We start from the raw sequence: 6,477 nt of genomic DNA on the forward strand, positions 1-6,477 counted from the left end.
TCTCAGGAGCATCCTAGGAGGTGGGTACCACTTTGGGGCCAATTTTGCAAGTGGAGAAACTGAGGCACAGTGAGGAAATGTGATTGCCTAGTGCAGCAGGGGTACCACAGGCGTGGCTGAACCTCCGGAGCTCAGCAGGTTTCTGGGTGATCATGGAACTTCAGCCTTCAGGAGTCGGTTCCCAAGCAACTGGAACCTATTTAAACTCACAATATTACTCATAGACTAAACAAAAGAAGATATAGGATGTGATTATTTATTTACTTTTTAATTTTTTCAGTATAATTTTTTTATATTTAGAATTAACAAGCTAGACTCAGTTTAGATTATCTCAATTTTGTTGGCAATCTCTAAAGCATCATATTGTGGAGCCAGTCAAACATACGCCTTCCTCTCTCCATCAAACCTCATCAGTGTGTTGACCTTGGCCACGTCAATGTCATAGAGCTTCTTCACAGCTTGTCGGATGTGGTGATAGTTGGCCTTGACATTCACAGTGAACACAAGGGGATTGTTGTCTTCTGTCTTCTTCATGGCTGACTCCAAAGTCAGGGGGAACTTGATGATGGTGTAGTGGTCAAGTTTGTTTCTCCTGGGGGTGTTTTTCTGAGGATATTTAGGCTGCCTTCAGAGCCACAGTGTCTTAGGCCTCTGAAAAGTAGGTGGTGTATAGATCTTTTTTTTTTGGTGGGGGAACTGTGGATGCCTTTTAGCACTGCTTTATTTGCCTTCGAAGCCTTTGCTTTGGCTTTGGGAGGAGCAGGGGCTTTTCCTTCTTCACTTTGGGTACCATCTTCATGATTCTTTAAAACAGAGGTTAGCAAAAAAGAAATCTGGAAGATTACATTCCTAGAATACATGTGGCAGAATTCTCTTTTGAGGAATTTCACATGTTGTTAGACAAACAAAGTTGGATAACTGAAAATGTTAGTAAACTCATGAATTCCTTTAGAAGTAGATTTTTTAAAGTTAATTTCCAACCCCAGCAAAATATGACACAAAACGAAAGAGCATAAATATGTTAAATGAGTAATAATGGGCACAATTCAATTAACTTCCATTATTTTCTGTGGTCTCGAAGTCTCCTGATGTTGGACTACATGGATCTTGCTCACCACTGTATCCCGGATACTCAGTGGTGCGCATAATTCAGTGATGTGTAACGGGAAGGAAGCTTGGTGTGAAGGATTTCCTTTCTCCCCACACTGGGAGGCAGTTTTCCATGAGACTCATGTTTCTGCATGTCTTACAAAAAAAGGCACTGACTTCCCTTTGACCTGGGCTATCCAAGGATGGTTGTATGGTCAACAGCCTGGAAAGACAGTGATAGTGTTACACTCTGTAGCAAAGGGAAGCTTGTTCACTTCTTGGGAAAAAAACAAATCTCCATCTCGAGCAAAGGGCAGGCCTGCTTTCAGCTCATTTTAAAAGATTGGAGGCCCCTGAGCTTAGGGTTTCTCCACTGCAACGCACTGTATGCATTGCACTCAGTTCTTTCCATGTCCTCTTGTGGGAATTGAGGCTTAGTAAAATGGCATTGAAATGAATGCTGATACCATGTTACCTGTTTTTACTATGAATAATGAATATGTGTATAATGTGTACCCAAGCTTTTGGCTCAAACTTTCAGAAAAAAAATATTTCATTTTATTCAATATTTTACTTATATATATTTAGATACTTTTTTGCACTATAAATTCATTTTAGCATTTATTTTTGAACATATGGATATCATTATTGCTTTCTAGAGTGACACTTTGAATGCATAAGTATAAATAAAATAATTAAAAATGTTTATATAGGTATAGAATGAGTACTGCCCATGTATAACATGCATCTTCATTTTTCCCTAAAAAATTTGGGCAAAAAAGTGTGTGTTATACATGTCAAAATATGACAGTCTCTTATTTGTGACCCAAGAGACTCCTGTCTTCTGCCAGCATCCATGAAACTCTAGCAGGAAAATTTATGTGACAAGTAGGGGGAAATCTCAGACCCTTCTTAGTTCTTTAAATACCATGGTTGAAAAAGGCATCAGCAATTCCACTTTCTGGTGAAAAATATGCCAAATATTAGACATATTCTTGTTTAATTCATTTAAATATTCAGTATTTTATGACTTTGTGATTATTCTTTCCTTGCTTCTCAAGTCTTATTATGTACCTTCCAGGAGATCCTCAAGTGTCCCTTCACAGGGGTTCAGGATAAGGGCTGTCATCAAGGTGTCACTTGCAGCCACATAATCTATTTCTTATGGCAGACAAGCCTCTAACAGGTCAGCCTTCCCACCAACAAGAGGGAAACTAGGAATAGAAACAAGTGCTTGACACCTATTAGATGGCTTGTTAGTCAGCTGCCATAAGAAACAACAACATAACAAATGACAGAAATCTGTTTCCCACGGTTCTGGAGGCTGGAAGTCTGAGATGAAGGTGCCAGCATGGCTGGTTTCAGTGAGGGTCCTCTTCTTCCTGTAGACAGCTGCCTTCTTGCTGTCTCATCAGGTGCTGTGTCATCACCTGGTGGGGAGAGAGCGCTCTCATCCTCTTCTTAAAGGGCCACAGTCCTAATAGGTTAATCTCCAACCCTTATCACTTCATTTAACTTTAATTACCTCCTAAATACCTTATCTCCAGATATAGTCGCCTTGGGGGTTAGGGCTTCAACATTTGGATTTTGGGGCCACAATTTAGACTATAAGAGAAGGCATCAGAGCCATTGAACAGTGAGGATATAATGAGTTGGTCAAGTTCTCACGAAAAAAGTGATGATTGATGGAGCATTTTTGCCCTCATGGTTTCCTAATTTGAAGAAAGAAGCAGCTGAAAATATTATCAGAATGGAAACTCAGTGACCAAGCATCTGTGATTGGAAGGGTGAGCAGAGTGCAGGCAGACTTCTGGGGCCAAGAAGCAATAACTGCTGTTAAGGAAAGGGGAGGGCTTTGGCCAACACCCCAGGATTGTACTAGCATTCACCCCAACATGAAACACACCAACCTCATTGAGATTAAAGCTCCCATTTGGATCAATTGAATCCCAGACTTCATTAAGGTGATTGAACCTGCCTTAGCTGCTTGCCAGAGCAAAAGAAAATCCTATCAGGAGAAAGAAGACTGTTTCAGTCTAGCTCCATTTTTTTTATACCATGTCTGAAATTTAATTTTTAAAGTACTTGCCATCCTAGACACAAAGCAAATGTCTGAAAACTGAAGAAAGCAAACATAATAGAAAGAACATTCAACTATTTGAGTCATTTGACAGGGACTTAACAAAACTAGATGGAGAATTTCATCATATAATTAAAAAACTTAAGAAAGAATTTAATTCTCTGATAAATATGTAGGCTCGAAGGACAGCTGGTTAAGCAACTCAGTTATTTTAGAGTTCAGTTGGATCATAAATATAGTTTGTGTTGTTTCAAGAAGTGTTGGTTTAAGCTACGTGGCTAAGTGTAAGACTCAGAGACTTTTACCGTCACAATTAATGTAGGAGGGCCAATGCTTAGTGGTCAAGCCCTTCTACTTAATCCTTCCTTGAATTAGACTCACAATCAATGAAATTCTAACAAAGATTCCCTCAACCCAACTCAAAATCAGTTCTTAAGTATTTTTTATTTTTACCTGGAAACTGTACTTCTTGACTCCCATGGGAAGGACTAAGAGAAAATGTATAAGAATTCTATTCTCCTGTCCAGAAAATCAGGTCCTGATCTGGTCAAATGGTCACTCCTGCAGGTGAGCAGACACAATCAGCGGAGAGTGGCTGTGGGAGCCACACCTCACCCTGTGCTGGGGGCCACGGCGAAGGAAGGAGATCAGAGATGGCTTTACTGAAATAGCAAAAATCAATAAAGGGGGTCCATGGGGTCTTTTCTTATCTTTCTTGAACTTATACTTTTCTGCTTTGATTGAAGTTCTCATTTTTGAAGTGAAAAAAGGAAACCAAAACATAAGAATGTTCTCTAAGAAGTTTTTATGAGCCCTGGCTGGTGCGGCTCAGTGGATTGTGTGCTGGCCTAGGAACCAAAGTGTCACCAGTTTGATTCCCAGTCATGGCACGTGTCTGGGTTTCAGGCCAGGTCCCCAGCAGGGGCATGTGAGAGGCAACCACACATTGATGCTTCTCTCTCTCTCTTTCTCCTTCCTTTCCCCTCTGTCTAAAAATAAATAAATAAATAAAATTTAAACAGACATTTTAATGAAAATCTTAAGACAAAAAAATAGGATAGGATGAGGATACACAGAGCTATATATTCACAGAAACAAACCAATAAACACTTTTACTTATAGATTCTTACTGAAACAGGAAGGAGAAAATGAATAGCATTCTTAGCCTTTGGTTAAGAGAACTGAGGGCTGATTGTATATCTATGGGAGGTACTGGTGTCGGTTGTGGGAGCTTTAGCTTTTACATTTATTGGTAAAGACACACAATTAAATCTTGTCTTGACCCGCTCCTCATATACTTCAGATGATCCTCTGTACACTGCTGAGTTTATACTGTGTTGTACAAGGATTTAATATAAAACCTCTGGTACTGCATTGCCATCCCCATTCTCTGTGCCGTTTGCATTTCTAAGTAACCATTGCCTCTTTTTTAAAATAGTGCTAACTGGAACCAAAATTCTCCAATCACACTAAAATCTTGTGTAATTAGCTTTGATGGTGGGGAAGTTAGTACCATACGTGAATCCATATAAAATTTAACTTCTCTGAATTATAATGCTTTCTGAGATCATTTCCACATAAGCTTTTTAAACATTATGTGTTTAATGATGAAAGCATCACTAATACAAATGATTTACTTGTATCAATATTAATGGAAGGGAGTCTGAAGTAAATCTATACTCTTTTCCATTAATATGCCTTTACCCGTAAAACAGGCGTATGTGATTAGGAAACTTAGAAAGAGTGCAAGTGCTGTTATTTCCAAGTTTCTGCTGAAAATACGAACAAAAGAAAATAAAGTGATATGTTTGCCCTAATGGTTTCAATACAAGTTATTGAGACAGAAAATTCATTTTAGGAAAAAACAAGAATCATTTTTCCTTTTCCTGCTAGATGCTACATATTTCGCTGAAGGCAATCTTGTGTAGTTCCACACACTTGCTGAAATCAGCAAAATAAAAAATTTTAATAATTAATTTTACATGCATGATTAAAGAAATCAAGTTCTACAAACCTATAGATTCTAAAAATTAATGAACTGCAGGAAAAGTATGCTTTGCAAAAATGGATAATTTCAAATAGATGTTGCAAGACATAAATAGGTTTTTTCTAACAAAGTTCTTTTCTGAGAACTATTAAAGGATTTTAAGACACTATTTGATAACATTTGGGAAAAAGTTATGATTTTAAGACAATTTTCAAATATAGGCTCTCATTTTTATGTTGGCAGAAAGTATAGATGATTTCCTGTATTCTTAGCACTATTATTGAAAATAATATTGAAAATGTTTTATTTCAAAATAGTAACTCAATTTAAGATTAATAAATTATAACATCAAAATGTAAGCAATATATTTTTCCTTAGAAAATATAATTTTTCTTCTTAATGATGAATACTACAACGAGGATTTATTTTTACAGATTTTCTCCCATTTTCCCCCCTCACACAGCTCTAGAGTGATAAAGACAAATACAGCACAAGTTGATACTAGGATCTGGATGTTTAATACAAAAAGTCTTTGAATCTTATCACTGATTTCAAAACCAAGTGATGACATTGAAATAGACAATGTACACTGATTACATGCATTAACCAATTCCTTAGTTCTCCCTGCTTTATATGAACCTTCCTGAAGCTTCCTCATCTCTGAAGCTCAAGTAGAATTGATTGCTTACATTTCTGTGCCCCATGTTTGGCATAAACCATCAAAACCAACTCTTAATTCTTTAAGCAGAAAAGGATTTTATCAGCAAGGTCATTGGGGTCTGTTATGTTGATGCTGAGGCTGTCTTAGTGTGTTACCTTTGCCCCTTGCCACCATGGATCTCAACTCCATGGAAGACATGGCAAGTAAATCTTAAATGTCCTGCACCTTTACAATCCCTCATATTCAAAGTACCAGAAAGAAGTGTGTGCCTGGCTCACTTAGGCTTCAAGGACACACCCTGTGTGGCAGAAGCTGCACCCTGGCCCTGGTGGCCCCAGGGATGGGTCCTTGCTCTGTTTCCATTTTTAGAGGACTCCTAACACTCAACTGATAAAAATTCAACTGAATCCTTCTTTCTAAAATTAAGAGTTCAAAACAAGAATTTAGTTTAGTCCAAACTAAAATCATTCCCTTTCATTCAGCTGAAAACATTTTTTTTTGCTCCTCTATAAGCAGAGACAACACAATATTTTACAAGAAAACATACACTTTATGATGTTTCTCTGTGTGATGTCTATTCTTCCTTGAGTTCTGTTAGAATCTTATTTTTGATATTATGAAACTCACAGAATAAATTATAAATTTATTCACCACCAACGT

The 6,477-nt window shown here is 37.6% G+C and overlaps 1 pseudogene; it reads right to left on the reverse strand.

The window, feature by feature from the left end:
• Window positions 1-321: 321 nt before the first annotated feature.
• On the reverse strand, window positions 322-799 carry LOC119057291 (60S ribosomal protein L23a-like; annotated as a pseudogene).
• Window positions 800-6,477: the final 5,678 nt, after the last annotated feature.

Source organism: Artibeus jamaicensis, unplaced genomic scaffold (genome assembly GCF_021234435.1).
Source record: "Artibeus jamaicensis isolate MK-2021 breed Jamaican fruit bat unplaced genomic scaffold, CSHL_Jam_final contig_426, whole genome shotgun sequence".
NCBI classification, from domain to species: Eukaryota; Metazoa; Chordata; class Mammalia; order Chiroptera; family Phyllostomidae; genus Artibeus; species Artibeus jamaicensis.